General features: G+C 46.0%; 1 long non-coding RNA gene across 2 annotated transcripts; it reads left to right on the top strand.

The window, feature by feature from the left end:
* The first annotated feature begins 8030 nt into the window (after nucleotides 1-8030).
* LOC121136010 lies at nucleotides 8031-17603 on the top strand. 2 transcript variants are annotated; one of them, XR_005873133.1, is made up of 4 exons: nucleotides 8031-8261; nucleotides 8749-9030; nucleotides 16389-16569; nucleotides 17100-17603. It is a non-coding gene; the product is annotated as an uncharacterized LOC121136010 (long non-coding RNA). The 2 variants fall into 2 exon arrangements; XR_005873134.1 differs by lacking the exons at nucleotides 8031-8261; nucleotides 8749-9030 and adding an exon at nucleotides 11575-11656.
* Nucleotides 17604-17901: the final 298 nt, after the last annotated feature.

Genomic DNA, 17901 nt, shown 5'->3' with positions numbered 1-17901 from the left:
AGGAAAATCTTGCATGATCTAACTTGGAGAAATGAAAAACAGGTGCATGAAAGTAGAGAGTGGAACGGGAGTTGAGAGGAATTGAGGAGTCAGGAGTACTCATCAAAGGGTAAAGCCATTTCAACCGAGCAAGATGCCTAATTTATAGAGACCTGACGCCAGGTGTCATATCCTTAGGATTTGCTAAAAATAGTTCTTGAGTATTTTAACCACATGCCCGCCCAAAGGCAACAGTCATAAGTGTGAGGCGACAGGCAGGACGCCTTTAATTCCCATCACTCAGGAAGCAGCCACAGGTGGACCTATGTGAGTTCGAGACCAGCCTGATCTACATAGCAAGTTCCAGACAGTCCATGAGACTCTGTCTTTAAAAAAAGAAAAGAAAGAAGATAAAAAGAAAAGGAAAGTAGGAGGGAGCTTGGTTGGTAAAACCAAGTTTCAGTGGGCGTTGGGGGGAATGGAAAGATGAGCAGTGAATGAAACCAAAACACACTATATATAATATATTGTAATAACACATATAGTGATATATAGTATATGATACAATCTCAACAGCCAGAAATTTTGTCTTACTACATTAGTATCAGAAATTGTTTGTGCAATGGAGAGCCCCTAGTCTCATAACCTACATTTTCAGGTAGCAAAATATGTTTGTTGTTATGTATGACGATACCTGTTTTGAATGCTAGTGTCTATAACATCGCATGTAAAATCATTCAGGGCGGCTGCACCCATTCCCACCAAGTCATTATGAAAAACGAAACTTAAATCTGACCTCCGTGATTATAAGCAGTGATGCAAAGATGCAGAAAGAGGGCTAGCTGTGAAGACAGTTACTCCAGACACACCGACACGGTAGCTCTGAACTTCCTCATTCTACAGGAAATGCCGAGTTCAACTTCCTACTTCGTAAATGAGAGGATAAATGAACTAAGATAGTTTAAGCCGCCAACTAGTGAGTTCATTCTGGGTAAAGAGCCATTCCCTGCAGAACTACCACAACCGTCTACCCTCTTGTGTGCGGAGATCTGCAAGCTCACACACAGGCTAGGGGAAAGAAAGCTCACCTGGCCGGCGCAACCAGAACCAAGAAGATTACACTAATGTTTCGCCAGACAGCCAGGCCTCCCTTGTGAAGTGCCTTCTCCCAAGGACCTGGCAGAGCAGACAGCGTGCCTTGGAAGAAACACCAGCCTCAGGCAGGCGATAGAAAGGTGAGACCCTCTTTGTCCTCTGCCGTGGTCCCGTTACGCGAGACCTGAACCCATCAGCCATCTGGAGCTCCGATTACAGTATAAAACTTAGAGATTCTGCTTGTGTGCCAGGCTCACTAAACTGAAGTCATCTTTGATCTCTGAGAGTGTCTATATGGGGCAGGTGGTGAAGGAGAAAGGCAGGAAGCTGTATACGGAAATGCAAGAGGAAGGCAGGAAGCCGTATACGGAAATGCATTCAAATGAAGCAGGATGAGGCACCTGGTCCTGGTTTCGATTAGGAGCTCTTCCCTGGCTGTGGCTGTCCCCCACCTTGGTTTAGTTCGTGGAGACACGCCTTATTATAACCAGAATGCAACATGCCCCAAGAGAGCTGTGACGTGTGGACCAAAGGAGGTGCAGGCTGCTTAGCCTACAGTGGCCTCCCCCCCCCCCCCTTCCCGTTTGAATACATCTTCTGCTTCTTCCTGCCACCCTGAGCAAGTGTGATATGCTAGCATAATCCGTTAAAAGCAGTTTCAGGTAAAGGAAGAGAAAGGAAAGTGGGAACCCCACCCCCCCTGCCCCGCGCCCCCCCACAAAAGCCAACCTCAATTTATGTCAAAGAGGTTTAAAAGACCTTGGGATTAAAGCAATAAACTCGGTGCTGTCAAGGCTAAAAACGCGCTAACATTTAGCGCCAAACGCATGTTGTTCAATATCATTTCATATTATATTATGTCACTAAGAGCTGACGGTCCTGCATCACCCTGACAGGGCTGATTTACTCTGAAGAATTCATCGACATTTTGCAACAGTCAAAGCTGACTTCATTTTGCTTGGACGGACAGTGGGAAATGTCTCTCCCTTCCAGTTGGAATATGCATCTGAAAACCGATCCCCAGTGTAAGGGCAGATGCTGAGGCTGGGCCCATGGCTCTGTCGAGTGAGAGCCTTCGATGGCAGCTGCCGTCTTCGCGAGGCTCTCACTGGCAAGGTATTTAGAGCGGAGATTTTAATAAAAGTCAACAGAGCTTAAATTAGACCATGTATTTGGCATCCCCTAAAGCACCTGAATCTTCAGCCAACTCCTCGGAAGAAGAAAGTTGCACACACGGGTTGCCCCTTGTTTACAAGCCAATCCACAAATTCCCTCAGACAGCAACCGCCTTATTGCACCATGCATATGTGACTCAGTCACCCCGCTTTCTGCTTCCCAGGGCCAATGCATAAAGAGCAGAGTGAGCTAGATGGCTTGGACCTCAAATGCAACTTGACCTTGGGTCTATAGGACTCAGGTCTGAGACAGAATTTTTCTTAGAAAAGCTGCCAGGGGGTGATTGGTTCTGAACTTACGTCGCCTGTTCCTCGCAGAGCTAAGTGGAAAACCAGGCTGTTTTTAATGTCCAGTAAACAAATGCACTGTATAAAATGACTCATACAAATGTGAAATGAGTGTTACATTTCAATTCTTAGGTACAAATCACTGTGCATCAACGGCCGATAATTTATGGAAGATTGTCTTACAAGCAACAGGTGATTTTTATTCTTTTTCCCTAAAACTTTACTTTTTGCCTCATTTTTGCATTCTGAAACAATGTCTCTCCATCTATGTACAGATCCAGGTTGGCTTGACCTTAAACTTGGGACCCTGCTTTTTGGGGACTCCCAAGTGTTGAGGTCACAGGTAAGTGCTGCCACGCAACTTCTTTTTCTTTTAATCTTTATGAATATTTTCAAAGTGTTTTGTGTGTAATATATATGTGTGTGTGTATATGATATGCTTCTACTTGCAAAAGAGACCAAATTTATGAAAAGAGGAGTTTAAAGACACGGTGAACATTTTTTGTTTGTTTTGCAAAGCGCAGGCCTCCTGTTCAAACCACAACCGGCAGTCTCCCTAATTTCATGGAATTCTAAAATTCACTTTGGCTTAAAGTGCAGCTCAGAGGGTGATTGGGTCTCTGACCTGCAGGAAAGCAAACAAACACGATCAGCTCCTGACGTCACACTGCCCAGCACCTGTCCAGGATTCCGTCTTGGACCTCATTAGCTCATTAGCGTTGACTGATTTACAAGTTAGCAGGAGACAAATCACTACCATGGGGGTACTGGGACTTTCGACTGGTGCTGGGAACATTCCAGGTGACAGAATTCAAGGGTTCCAGAAAAGGGAGAGGTAGGGGTGTGTGTGTGTGTGTGTGTGTGTGTGTGTGTGTGTGTATGCCTGTCTGTGTCTGTCTGTCTGTCTATGTTCTGTGTGCCTGTCTGTATCTGTGTGTCTGCCTGCCTGTCTGTGTGTCTGTCTCTGTGTGAGAAAGACTGAGATGGACACCCACTCATACAAAGGGAGGGAGGGAGGGAGGGAAGGAAGGAGGGAAGGAGAGAGAGAGGGAGGGAGAGAGGGAGGGACAGAGGGAGGGACAGAGGGAGGGACAGAGGGAGAGAGGGAGGGAGGGAGGGAGGGAGGGAGGGATGGGTAGGAGAACTTCCTTGACCAAGTCATTCCCACTGCTTGAAGAAATGGGCTTCAGGAAACACTCTTTCCCCAGCTCTGCGTTGCCGTGGGGTGAGGCACAACCCTCCCCTGGACCACAAAACCTTCTGCCTTTTCCCAGATTCTCCCCCTTCACGCCAGCTACCTGCTGCCTGGGTTGCACAATACCAAGCTCCTTTAGATTCCTACCTTTCCCGGGGTCAGATGTGCCTCCACACCCCGTTCCCTTCCTTTTCCTACCCCGCCTGCGTGGAGAAGAAGACAGCTGACCTCCAGAGGCAGATTTCCTACCCTGCCTTCCTCCCCTTGACACAAAGGAGGGCAGGGCTGGGTGTGGACAGAATTAAGGGCAGTGCAGGTGCCGGTGCCGGTGTGGAGGCTTGTGCCCGGAACACCGGCACTCTTAACCTCAAGCCTGCACTTGGCTGCATGGTATCACCCTTCCTTAAAAGAAAAACTAAACTGACTGGGCGTTGGTGGCGCATGCCTTTAACCCCAGCAGAGGCAGGCGGATCTCTGTGAGTTCGAGGCCAGCCTGGTCTATAGAGCGAGTTCCAGGACAGCCTCCAAAACAATACAGAGAAACCTTGTCTTGAAAAACCAAAAAAAAAACAAAACAAAACAAAACAAAACAAAACAAAAAAAACTAAACTAAACTAAACTGGAAAAGAGCAACACCTCAGGTCTGTCACCCTTTGACTGCGGGAAGTGATTGACAGACCCTTAGAAGCAAGCTGCACCATATTATGTGCTCCAAAACCAGCGGAGAATTCTGCACACCCGAGTGACAGAGCACAGGTCCCCTCTGGCCAGCAGGGGCCAAAGGAATCACTGTCCTGTGCCACTCAGGCCCATCTCGGAGACAATGACTTCTCCCACATGAAGGGGCACCAAGGGAGCTTGTTCTAAAAGAGAGTTCGTTTTGGTCCTAGCCCCTGGGATCTGTAGCCCTTTTCCTCCGTTGACTTGGAAGTCACAGCGTTTCTGAATTTTCATGCAAGGCCCTTACTGATTTTCGGGTGCTGGACAAACCACTGCCCGGATCACCCTGTGACCCATGAAGACGCTGTCAATCTTTCGTTCTCTGCATGAAGTAGTGCATGAAGGTGTGCATGGCTTTTAGCCGTTGATGTTTTGAACCCTCTCATGAAGCAGCTTAGGCTGAGCTTGAACCCTCATCCTCTTGCCTTGGGTTCAGGTGTGCCCCTAAGTTGAAGCCCAAGATGGCCCTCCTTACTTCACCTTGGAAGTCAGAGCTGGAAGGAGTTTCTTGGTGATTGGAGTTGACATGTGACCTGATGATAGCCAATGAGATGCAAGCAGATCGCGAGACTATGCGATCAGAGCTTCCCATTTTCTCGTAGACTATACTGGAAGGTAGGTAGGGGCAGATACTAACACTGCAGCAGCCATGCTGTGAACAGAGCTCTGAGAGGGGCGGAACTCAGTCTGAGAACTGAATTTAAGCTCAGCCCAGAGCTCAAATTCAGCCATTGGACCTCAAAGCATCATGCCTTGTTGCCATTGACTACCAAGCGCCATTTAAGGCTCTCACAGGTTCCTCTTGTCTGCACTGAAGGAGAGTTGATGGACACACTTTTTTTCACTACATACCTGCCTCCCCTCTGGACCAGTGACTTGATGGAACCCCATGCAGTCTCAGAGCAAAGCCCCCATCCCTGGGCCTGAGCACCTCACCCTGCCCCCTACTTTCAACACGTTGGAAGAATTGAATCTGCCCTGTGTTGCCTGATATCTTTAACATGGGTCTTCCCTGGATCTTTCTTCCCCTTACCTCTGTTTCCAGGAAAGGAAGATTGCCAGTCCCAAGCTCCTCCTCAGGTCCCATCTGCAAGCAGGGATCTTGGAGATGGTATCCTAAAGAGGTCACGTGGCAAGTCCAGCGTCTGCGTTGTCACAACCCTACTCCCAAGGCTGCAAACCAGGCTTTTACTCTTCTGGCAACGTCCCCTGACAAGAGTCCCCATCTCTTGCTGGAGGCTTTCCAACCACTTAATACAGTTTTTCAATTGCAGCTCTTATGGACTTGTGTCTCTACCCCTGAACGGGTTGCCACAGGGAGAAGTCTCCTCTCCAAAACTCTGACTGAAGGCATCAGAATGATCCCTAATCCAGAGCAATAGTCACCAGTGTTCATTATGAGGTAATGGCACCCAGCCTCAGATCAAAATTCCACAGCAAGCCCATTCATCACTACTCTCTCTCTCCTTCTCCACTGCTCACAGAAGAAAAGGATGTTCGGTGGTGCCTCGTAGGTAGCACGCATGCCAAGTACATGCAGCTTGGGTCATACCTCCTTTCTAAGGCTCCAGCAGGCAAGGTAAGAGCTTTCCAGGAGCTGAGCTGGGCGATAGGCTTGCTCAGGCAAGGAAGACCCCCGGGGGTGCATATTTGATGGTTCCCTCTCTACCACCAAGCTAGGAGTTAATTCCTCAACTCCACAGCTCTTTCAAAAAGCGGGGCATGACATGCGGAGAGCACATACGGTTATGAACGCTTACTCTGCCCTGCTGGGGGCAGCAGGGGAGCTGGTCCAAGAAGCCAGAGCCTCAAGCCCCAAGCCGAGACTCACAAGACTGCAGAACAAGGAGGTTCTAAGCATAACCTGTCCTAGAGTCACAGCTTCCGGAGTCCTAAGACAGTGGTGTTTGCTGAACCGGAAGAAGGACAACCAGGCTGTAAGCTGCAGCAGCGGAGGTCCTCACGTCTCACGCCCACGCCCACGGGTGGCAACAGAAAACCCCGCAGGCTCAGGTGCCCTGATTCAAGCCCTTCTCCTCACGACCTAGGCCACCTCCTCTTTGTATGTAATGCCACGTAGCCACCTTCAATCCCATCTCCGCTAACACACCTATCCACAAGGGAGCCATCTCATTCCCTCCTTCCCTATCCCTTGCCTCTGGTATGAATTTATTCCTACCTGACTGTGCCCAGGAGAGTAGGCGTGATGTTCAGTAGAAGAGGGCTGGCCACCAGGGACAGTGCCCCACCTCTGTGGCCATTTTTTTTAGCTACCATAACTCATGCTTGGTGAGCGGCCAGCGTAGCCCCACGAGGAAAGCACAATGGTGTGAAAATATTTGCTTCCAATATTTCTTATATTGCGCTCCATAAATCCATACACCCTGTCGCCTAAACTCTCTGCTCCCAGCCATGCCTCTTGGGCAGCTTTTCAGAGGACGGTCTCCCTGGCCTCCTGTAGTTTGGGTGTCACATTGCTTTCCTGTCTTGAGCCAGATTTGCTCCACCATGAGGTAAGTGACCCCAGTCATTTACAATGAAGAGACAGGGCGAATCTGACCAGAGATGTCTTCCTTGTGTTCAAATTCAGACAGAGAGATTGTATCCATTCGCATGCGCGTGGCCGTGCACCACGTACAATTTCAGTCAAGGATGTGCTTCACGTGTGTGTGATGGATGTCTCATAAAACTACACGAGAAGCGGGAGCAGCCCGTCACATACGGCCATGATCAACACCTTCCCATCGCGGCTCACACATTCCGCACATGTCTGTAGCGGTGCTGGCGTCCACAAACATGCTCTGCTTGCTGGTCACAGGAGAATAGAGCGCATACAGATATCTGCCATTCAAACGCAGGTGCACACACACGCATGTGCACACACATACGCACGTATACCTACTTCCACCCACAGGTGCGTGTCCAACAGCATACGCTTACACACGCACACACACACTCGCACACACACACCTGTGCACACACATATGTACATACACCTACTTCCACCCACAGGTGTGCGTGTCCAACAGCATACGCTTACACACGCACACACACACTCGCACACACACACTCGCACACACACACTCACACACTCACACTGTGTCCTGTCTTCAAGTGAGCCACCGCACCGTATCCACATACAGACACTTATTTGCTTCCGTACTCACCCTGAAAAGTCTCTCGGCAAAGATTACCCGCAATGGTGGTGGTGATCCAGATCTGCCCAGGTGAGTCTCTGGGTGTTGTGGTGAGACACACCAGGACAGCTACCAAGGAGGAGGAATCACTAGTCCTCCTTCCCTTGGAATGCGCCTGCTCTGAAGACATAGCCATTCTGGCCTCTGTCCCCTGTCCACATACACCGGCACACAGGCTGGCAAAGCGTAGGAAGCCAGAGGATAAAGTGGATACCTCCCAAGGAAGGGAAAAGGGAAGAGCAGAAGGAGGAGCTCAAAGCCGTGGACTCCAAAGGATAGCAGAGCAGCTGTGGGAACCTCAGGGCGGATGGTGAGTCTGCAAAGAAGTTATCAGTCACAGCCAGTTTCTCACCCTGCAACTCCGGTATTTTTCAGTGCAGACCCCGGGAAACAGTGCCCAGCTCTCCACTCCAACCTTCCCCCACCTGGGTAGCAAAGGTGTGCTATTTATGCGCAGAGCTGAGGAACAAAGCCGAACCGCACACAACCAGACCCACAACGAGTTAAGAGGGGCTTGAACGCCCTCCAAAGGCAGAGGCTCCATCTCCCCTCCTGAGACGCGACGAAAGTTGTTACGGTACATAGACAGCAACTCCTAAACTCGAATTTCAGGTAAGCGATAGATATCTAGTTAGTATAAGATGCCCTAGATATTTAAAAGGACATGTCCGTATGTAGAGAGAGAGAGAGAGAGATCTTTGGTGCCTGTGCCGCTAGCCACGCCTGCTTTGGGCGTGTCTACAGGTGCCTACGGAAGTAGGGAATAAAAGGCTGTTCGGGGGAGACACTCTCTCTTGGGGTTCCGGACGGGTCTCGGAGAGCAGCGGAGTGCTGACCTCAGTTTCCCTGCTTCTCATGTAAGTGACCTCTCCCTAAATAAATATCATATGGCATCCCTACCTTGTGCAGCCCAATCTTCCTCAACGTCCGTACCCCCGATGCCAAGATCATCTTGCTGAGACTCAGGCTGAACTTGGTGTTTAGGTTCCACTGTGATTTGGTTTCTGCTTTTAAATTTTGCTCCATTAACCAAAGGTAGGTCAGGCAAAAGCCCCGAGGTTCCTTTCGTCTGCTCCGTTTGGTGCTTTTCTCTCTTCAGCCTCAGAGACCCAGAACCCGGTGGCTACTCAGTCCACGAGGCTGGGTGTCTCTCAGCAGTGCCAATCTGGTCCCCAAGCCTGGGAGGAGTCCCCGCAGAGCCGCCGGTTCTCAGTCCATCCTGGAAGCCGAGGAGAGCTGGTTCCCACATTATGGAAGAACTCAGCAGCAACAGGGTGAATTAACCAGGCAGCCGGAGGGCAGGCCAAGTGGGCAAGCGAGAGTAACCTTGCAGTCTCCCTAACTTCCGCATCCTTTTTCATCCGGGCCAGCCACGTTCCAGGTAGGTCTACCCACATCGGTTAAGGCAGTCGAGGCAAATCCCTGTCAGGATACCCGACCTGATAATAGATGTCTCCTCAAATGCGACACCATGCTCGGGTGGTGTTTGGCCAAGTTGTGGCAAGCAAGGAACAGGGGACAGCCGTGGTGGTCATGGAAGAAGGGCGTGTCCTCACGTCTCTCATTGCTGTGACAAAATGCTTGACAGATGCAATTCAAAGGAAGGGAGGTTTGTTGCGGCTCATGGTTTCAGGGCCATCGCTCCATCGTGGCAGAGAAGCATGGAGTTTATAACAGAACTTTCCACCCACATCTTGAAGGTTGTGATGCAAAGAGCATTAGCCTGGAGCATGGGTCAGGATATAAGCGGAGCCAGCACCTGGTGATGGACCTCCAACCACCTTGTCTCCCAATCCAGAGGACCCATGGCTTCTTGTGACAGTGACCAGGTCTAAAGATTCAAACACATGTTCCTGTGAAGGACCCCTCTCATATCATATCAAGTACATATACAGAAGAGAGTATTATGTGTCTGAGGCATCCGCCGAGGTGGAGCTGTAAAAAAACAGGCCAACCAAGTGTGGTGGTGGGGGTATTAGAAACCCACTCTACCCGTAGGCAGTGATGCGGAGCCAGAGTGTCCAGACACCACCCGCTGCCTCAGAGTTTGACCATGAGGAAGCAACTGGGATGAAGATAACTCCTTGTTAAAGGATAAAACCTATGGCGGTTTGAAAGAAAATGACCCCCAAAGGGAGTGGCAGTATTAGGAAGTGTTGCCTTGTTGGAGCAGGTGTGGTCTTGTTGGAGGAAGTGTGTCACCGCGAAGGTAGGTTTTGGGGTCTCATCTATGATCAAGACACTGCACAGTGTCTCAGACCACTTCCCATTGCCCGTGAGCCAAGATATAGAACTCTCAGTTCCTTCTCCAGCACCGTATCCGTCTGCCGGGGGCCATCATGTCATACCATGACGATAGTGGGCTAAATCTCTAAAACTGTAAGCCACCCAGTTAAATGTTTTCCCTAACAGATGCTGTGGTCATGGTGTCTCTTCACAGCAATAAAATCCCTAACTAAGGCAGAAGTTGGTACTAGGGACTAGGGTGTTACTGTGATAGACCCGGCCATAATGATTTCAACATGAAAGACAGTGGTGCTGAAGATGATTTGAACTGCGGGTGCCTAGATCAAGAGGTTTCGGGGGGAGATGGATGTCAGTGTGTGGCCTAGAAACACACACTGTAAAATGTGCCAGCAGGTTCTTGGGACAGGGGCTAGGCCAGGCTCCCTCAGAGAAAAGGCAAAGCTGACCTAAGAGACAAGCAGCTTGGCAAGAGGGAGAAATCCAACCCTCTGCTCAGAAGGCAGGCCTTACAGCCTTGCTTGGTGGAAACCTGACAGATGCCTTCAGGAAGACAAGACAGCAGCGGCTAAAAAAGCCAAGAGAGCAACAGGGAGCTATGGCAAGACCAGCAGCAGGGGTCAGAGCATGTGCTGGGGTCTAAGGGCAGGTGCAGGAGGCCAGTGGGAAGAGAGGGAAGAGCTCTCTCCTTGGTCCTCATTGTCTCCAGTGGGACTTTTCTGTCATCCCTCTGTGAGCCTCACCTGTCTGCACTCCAGCTTAGGTGTCCCCTAGACAATCCACAAAGGGTCGTCTTGCCAAGAAGCGAGCCTAATACAATGGAACACAGCCTCTGCTGTGAAGTCCAGACTGACCTTAAACTCACTGATAATCCTTTATTACATTAAACATCTTTCAAGGATGGAAACCTTATAGATTACTCGGTAAAATGAGCTCCATAGATATAATACCTTAAACAAGAAATAGAAACACAGATACAGTTTAACAAAACGACCTTAAATTTGTATCAATACACAAAAATATCTTAAGCAAGAGTAGAAACATAGATGCAGCTTAACCGAAATAACCTTCAATTTGTATCAATGTACAGAAATCCATACCAATGTAAAATGTTTGAGGCTGCCAGCTGCCTTTTAGTTTAAAAGTAGATTTAGCAATCTACTCCTGCTATTCCTCTGGCCTCCCCTTTTCTTTTCAGAACAAGATCCTAAAATCCTGTTTCCTTTGATAAGTTCCCTCCCTGACCATGACCAATAACAGCTTCTGACCAACCTCTCCACCCAAGCAATGACAAGCAAATGACCAAAAACCACCCACCCCATCTCTCGCCAATGTGGGTGTTGTGTTCTTAAAACTACTTCCTGGTGATTCAGGGTTATGGCATCTTTAGGAGACCCAGGGGGGAGGGGGAAATGAAATAAAGATCAGGATCTGGGAGAACTAGCTGCTGTCCAGTCTTGGTGCGATGGGAAAGTGCAAGGCTTATCTGGAAATCTGACTAGAGCAGTTTATGATGCTGGACCATCTTAGCTAACCACATTGGAAATTGTCCTGAGGAGCTTGTAGTCCACAGAGGATCTTTCAGTGTTTGTCAGCTTAAAGGTGTTGTCACAACCCAGGTGGAATCTTCATTGTGGGATCCCATCATCTTCTTGCAGACTTCAAAGGTTGCTGTAAGGAATAGTTGTGGTTCACTGAAGAAAACATAAACATTTTAGATGTCACATGCAGCAGATCTCAGAGAGGTCAAAGGAACACAATCTGTAAGTATGTCCAGGGTACACAAGCTTAATTTTTAGTTACCTGCTTCCAATTCAAGCCCCAAATCACATATAGGAAGCTAAATGTTCTAAAATTTTAAAAGAATATTGATACCTTAAAAAAGTTTTAAAAAGTCAAAATAAAACCAAAGGATTATAAGATTAGTGGCATTATAATAGTTCTTAATTTTGGTTTTTCTTCTGTCCCATACCAGGTGGATCTTTTGAAATGACACAGAGATTCTGGACTTTCTTTTTTAGAGAAGGAGAGAGACATACCTCAACTCCAAAGTCAGCTTTAATCTTTTAATTGAATTGGGACTACAAAAAGACCATTTGTCTTTTGTGTCTGCAGAGAGTAGTAGAGACAAACATCTGAAATTTTTATGAGATTTTTATCCCTTTGGAAGTGATATATACTAATTTACTCTTTTTCTTGGGACATTTTCATTTCTTTGAATGCCGTTTCTGTTATGTACTGCAGTTTGTAGCATTTGGTTGTACAAAGGACAAGTAGGAAATTTCCTTACAATCCCCTTGGCTTGTTGCCGTATGATAGAAAAAAATCTTTCTTCAAACTTTTGCTGCTAACATGGTGCTTCTTATGAAGTCCTGAGGCTTCCAGCAATTTCCTACCAAGAGTAGATCAATGTCATTATTGCCTTGTGCTGGAGAGTCTGTCAGACCTGTGTGGGATCTAATATGGGTTATATGCAAAGGATGATTTTTAATTTCTGACTATTTCATTTAGTAGAATGAATAACATTAGATTAATTCTGAATTTTCTTGTATAAGTTCAGCAGTTTCAATATGTAAAACAACTCATTTTGAAAACTGAGAGTCAGTAGCTATATATATTAAGAGGTTCTGAAAAATATAATAATACCATGAGAATAGCACAGAATTCTGATTTTTGAAATGAATAATAAGGGCTTCGAGCAACTTTACTTATTTGTCCTGATTGGTAACCTGCCTTTCCTGATTTATTTCTGTGAGTACAGAAATTGTTATTCCCCATACAATGTGACGAAGGAGCCAATTAGTTCAGTTTAATCTCGTGCTTTTGGGACATTTGTTGCTAACTGCTCCCACAAAATTGTGGCAAGCTCTTTGTCAATATTCATCTTCAAAGCTAGGACCATTAGTACCTTTGAAATAACTCCAGTTATTGTGCCCTCCCTCCTTATGTTCAACCTCAACAGTCTGTAACCATTCTTGATAACGCCTTTTAATGTTTCTCTCAGGAGCATTTTTTTTTTATGATTTGCTCCTGGGATTGGAGAAGTGTTAATATGTTTTTCCATTGCTGCAACAAATCATGTCCCCATAAATCCATTGCTATGTTAGCCACATCTGGCTTTAATTTTCTTATCTGCCCTTCTGGCCCTATACACTCAACCTGTCCCGTACTTTGTTTTACCTGAGACAAAGGTCCAATACCAAGAAACAGACTATTTAACTCCTGAAGAGAAGAGTTTGGTGAATTTATTGTTACATCTTTACCTGTATCTACTAAGCACTCAATTTCAATGTTATTTACATCTATTTTTAGTTTTAGTCTTTGATCATGTATAGCAGTTTGACAAAAATACTTGTTTTCTGGTCTCTCCAGAACTTTTTTGTCATATTTACAGAAGTTGTTCTGTCTTTGTTCACACCCAGAGCAGTATGGTTTTAAACAAAGTTATTAAGTCCTTTTCATTGCTCTATGGATGAGTTTCTTTGGAGCTGATGGGGAATGATTGAGCCAAATTTGATATTGGGACCTTCATAATACCCCTCAGGGCATTTCCTGATGGCGAAGCATCACCTTGCCTGCGCCCTGTTAATCTGTACTCATTAGTTCAATATCAGCTTTTGCCACACCTTCTAAAAGCCTGGGGTCTTCTGATTAGATTATCTCTAGAACAGTCTTTGCCCCTAGGAATTCCTTGTCTACAATTCCTTTTCAAGTGACCTTGCTTACTACAATTAAAACATCTAATCTTTTGATTTTTTTTTTGGTTTTTACGAGGCAGGGTTTCTCTGTATTGTTTTGGAGACTATCGGTCCAGCCCAGCCTCGAACTCACAGAGATCCGCCTGCCTCTGCCTCCCGAGTGCTGGGATTAAAGGCGTGCATCACCACCGCCCTGCTTGATTTTTTTAATGTTTAGGAGTCACTTCTCCTATTCAAGTATCATCATAAACATGAAATCCAATTATCAGCTGTATTTATGATTCATTCATCTACAGGTGCTGATCTTGCCTTGAAAGGTCTAAATCACCATTTTGCATTCCAAATTAGCATTTTAAAAAGCCAAAGATTCAACTAATATTTATCTAAATTCTCAATCTGATATCATTCCATTTACAGCTCAAGTCAATTTGTATAAAAAAAAATTAGTGAAGTCTTTTTTTTTTTTTTTTTTTGGTGGGAGTGGGAGCCTTGTATAGTTTTAATAAATGACTCGGTCCTCTTTCCTGATTCTTCATCCCCCAACCAAAGCATTCAAAGCTGCTGTATAGCATAGAACCAAGGTATGATCATCGAATGAAGATTGTCTTTGCAAATTAACATACTGGCTCTCATTGGGGAGCTGATTTGGGGAAATTTCAGTATCTCTAGCCCTATTTTGTTGTTCTATTGTTCTAGCTTTCTCTCTCTCATGATTTCCATTATAACTGAGTACCATCTTCCGATATTACATTAACTAAGTATTTCCAGTCTCCTGGAATAATTCTGTTCAGAGTTGCCCATTACTTTAACAGCTGCTTCATAAAGGGTTAATGCATACCATAAGAGATGACTGCTTCTATAAATCTCTTCAAATCTAGCATTTCTATAGGATCTTGTATGGTAAATGGAGGAATTAAGGTTGGTTTTCTAATAACCCTAGGCTTCTTCTCTTCAGTTTCATAATGCAATGGTGCAGTAGGTTCTGCTCTAAATTCAACTGTCTTTTTCTGAGTATTTTTCTTATTGTCATTAGTATGTGCTTCTAAAGCTTGTATCTTATCAATAATAAATCCCTCTAAGGCTTGAATCATATCAGCCAAATTTTTCTCATTTTCATTAGTAAGTCTTTCTAAGGCTTACATCTTACCAGTAGAAAGTCTTTCTGAAGTTGGTATCCTATCAGTCAAATTTATCTTATTTGCATTGGTAAATCTTTCTAAGGCTTCTATCTTATCAGTAGCAAGTCTTTCTAAGGTTTGTATTTTGTCAGTCAAATTTTCATATTTGGCACAGTTACCAAGCCACTCTTTAAAGATAAAATATGAATTACAAAACTGATAATAATTAAAATTGGTATTATAATAATCCCAGCTAAATAATTTGTTCCCTCATTTATTTTTTTTCCCACTTGTAAGTTATCCATAGCAGAAGTAAACAGAACCTAACTACCCGAATTGTGGTATTTCAAATTCTTAACATTGGAACAATCCCCTCACCCATTTCTTTTTGAAACATCTAATTCCCCATTTAAAAATCCCCAAGTGTCATGGCCAGGCATGGTGGTGTACACCTTTCATCCCAGCACTTGGGAGGCAGAGGCAGGCAGATATCTGTAAGTTTGAGTCCAACCTGGTCTACAGAGTGAGTTCCAGGGTAGCCAGGGCTAAACAGGGAAACCCTGTCTCAAAAAAAATTTTGCAAGTATCTTACCAGATCTGATGACACTAGCATCATAGTTGGAACTTGTGGGTCAGTAGGAGAGGTTGTGGAGGTTAATCAGCCACAGTGATGATGTCCAACTGTGCCAGCATAGAGGGCAGGCATAGCAGGGTGTTCCAAGCCATGATAATTGCACGCTTGGGCTGGACACCACTGTGGCTACTCGTGTGCTGTGCAGGGAAGGGGGTGAGCTGGTGGGATAAATCTGGTGGGATAAATCTGAGCTGTTAGGACAAGACATTGGATGGGACCTGAATCCTGCTACTAGCTGTGGAGGGCAGGATGCATTTTAGGAAAGCCATGCTGCCTGCTATGAGCGGTGTGGGGTGGCTGACCAGATGTGTACACTGCTGGCTGTCAGTACAATGAAAACCTAGCGGCCAGACCAAAGACGCCCACTCATGCAGCAACAGGGCTGAGGGGGCATGCAGCAGGGAATATTTTCTCAGCATCATCTAAGACACCACATTGGACACCAGATATAACATTTACCTAATTGGCTTTACTATCATAAAAACTTGCGGGTCAGAAATTGAGATAAAGACCTGAGGAATCCAAGGAGCAATGGAGAATCCAATTGGCGAACCCTCTCTCCATATTTTCCTTGACCCAACAGCCCTGGAAATACCCAGGGAAGGAAATTCCCTCTTTCTCACTCCCTGTCCCTCTCCATCAGACCTCTTGAGTCCTCCGATGACTCTATGGCTAAGGGAGGTCAACCAGTTTCTGACTCCATCCTTTGATTCAAGGTGGCGGTGTTGGCACAGTGGGATGGCTGAACCAACAGTTCTCCCACAATGTGGTCCCACCCCCAGGGACTCTCCAGAGGGTCCTCCCAGCCTTTTGTCCCAGTCCATGGCTTCAACATTGACCCTCTCTTCTTCCGAAGCATCTAGTCTCTTAGAATGAGCACTCTTGAAATTTTCTGATTCTTCGGGATTCAGACAGCCACAGGAGGACCATCCAGCCTCCAGGGAAGGACCACCCAACCTCCAGTCTTACAAGCCAATCAAATCCATCTTGTTTTATAATTACAGATGCCTACATATAACACTTATATAATACATATGTCCTTTAGGTATCTTTAACTGACATGGGGTATCTTCACTGTGTGAAAGCAAAGATGAGTTGGATTTGAGAAGAAAGATCACAGCTGAGCTTTTTATGTCACTAAGCTTCTGAAAACCTTGAATCATTTGCATGAAGATGAAAACTAGACAGAACTGTAGGCTGGTGCTTGCGGAAACTGTCTGTCGAAGGTTAGTATATGGAAGTTACAGATACAGAAAGATGATGGGTAGAATACATCGGCAGGACCCGCCATACAACATGGCAGCCAGTTAAATAGCAACTTTTCGTACACTTGGAAATCTTGAGGACTAAATTTCAAGTGTTCTCACCACAAAAATGGAATGGTGTGAGGAAACGCATGTTGATTAACTCGATTTCACCTTCCATGACTTATGCCTACTGTATACCATAGTTACAAGCTGTGTTTGTTTAGATAGTTACAATAGGTGTTAGAGAGTGCCTCAGGGACTAAGAGCACTAGCTACTCTTCCAGAGAACCCCTATGGTGAGTCACAGCCACCTATTACTCCAGTCCTGAAGGTCTGAACAGCCTTTTTCTTCTCTCTGAGGCCACACAAGGTACACGGACAGACATTTGGACAAAAAGAATCCATATATATTAAATAAAAATCAATATAATAATAAATTTGAAAATGGTAAAAAATATTAAAGGATATTATGAAAAGAATTGGTGAACCCACATTTTTGGCTATTCTAGATGAATAGAAGAGATCAAACCTGGAGGAGGCAAGGTTGATGTTGGAGTGGTGAGAAGAGGAGCAGGAAGAAGGGACAGCCGGACAACAAGGCCAGCAATGGCTCCCACAGTGAGTGAGACATGGCTCATGAATGCAGAGCCATTAACGGCCAAGGGAGCCAAGAATTTTCCTCTGGATTGGATGTGGTTTGACCTCCATCCATCTGTGTGCTGGAACCCTGACCTTCAGTCTGGTAGAATTCATAAGAGATAGAGTTCTGTGGGAGATCCTTAGACATTGCCCCACTCCCCCAGAAAGGATTAAGACATTTCTCTGGGGAATCCAGGCAAATTCTCTCTAGGGGACATTGTTATAAGCAGTCTGATCACCGTCCTGCTCAACCTGTCCTGCACCAAGAAATGATCCCTTCCCTGATACATGTTCTACCGTGTGTCATGAGGACCGTGCAAAACATTCACTATTTACACTTTCAGCCGGCAGACCAGTGAGCTAAATAAACCTGTTTTCACTCATAAGGAGCCCATGTGAGGTGTTTTATGATAGTTCTAAGCAGGCTGATACAAATGTAAAACAGCCACCGGGCAAAGCAATGCATAGGTCTAGATCATCCGTAAACAAATGGCCGTGTTGTTAGGGCAGTGGGTAGATGGAAAATGGCGGGGGCTTCCCTGTGAATTAGAGGTGAGGAGATGGAGCAAAAGTTGGAGAGACGCCCACCTGTCGTCTCAGTTACTTGGGAGACTGAGGCAGGAGGATCACGCGTTTAGGGTTTTCCCTGGGATACAAAGTGAACTCGTTTAG

This window comes from Mesocricetus auratus, unplaced genomic scaffold (assembly GCF_017639785.1).
Source record: "Mesocricetus auratus isolate SY011 unplaced genomic scaffold, BCM_Maur_2.0 Super-Scaffold_100046, whole genome shotgun sequence".
Lineage (NCBI taxonomy): Eukaryota > Metazoa > Chordata > Mammalia > Rodentia > Cricetidae > Mesocricetus > Mesocricetus auratus.
Note: the sequence above shows the minus strand (reverse complement) of the source record. Positions and strands in the feature narration are given on the sequence as shown.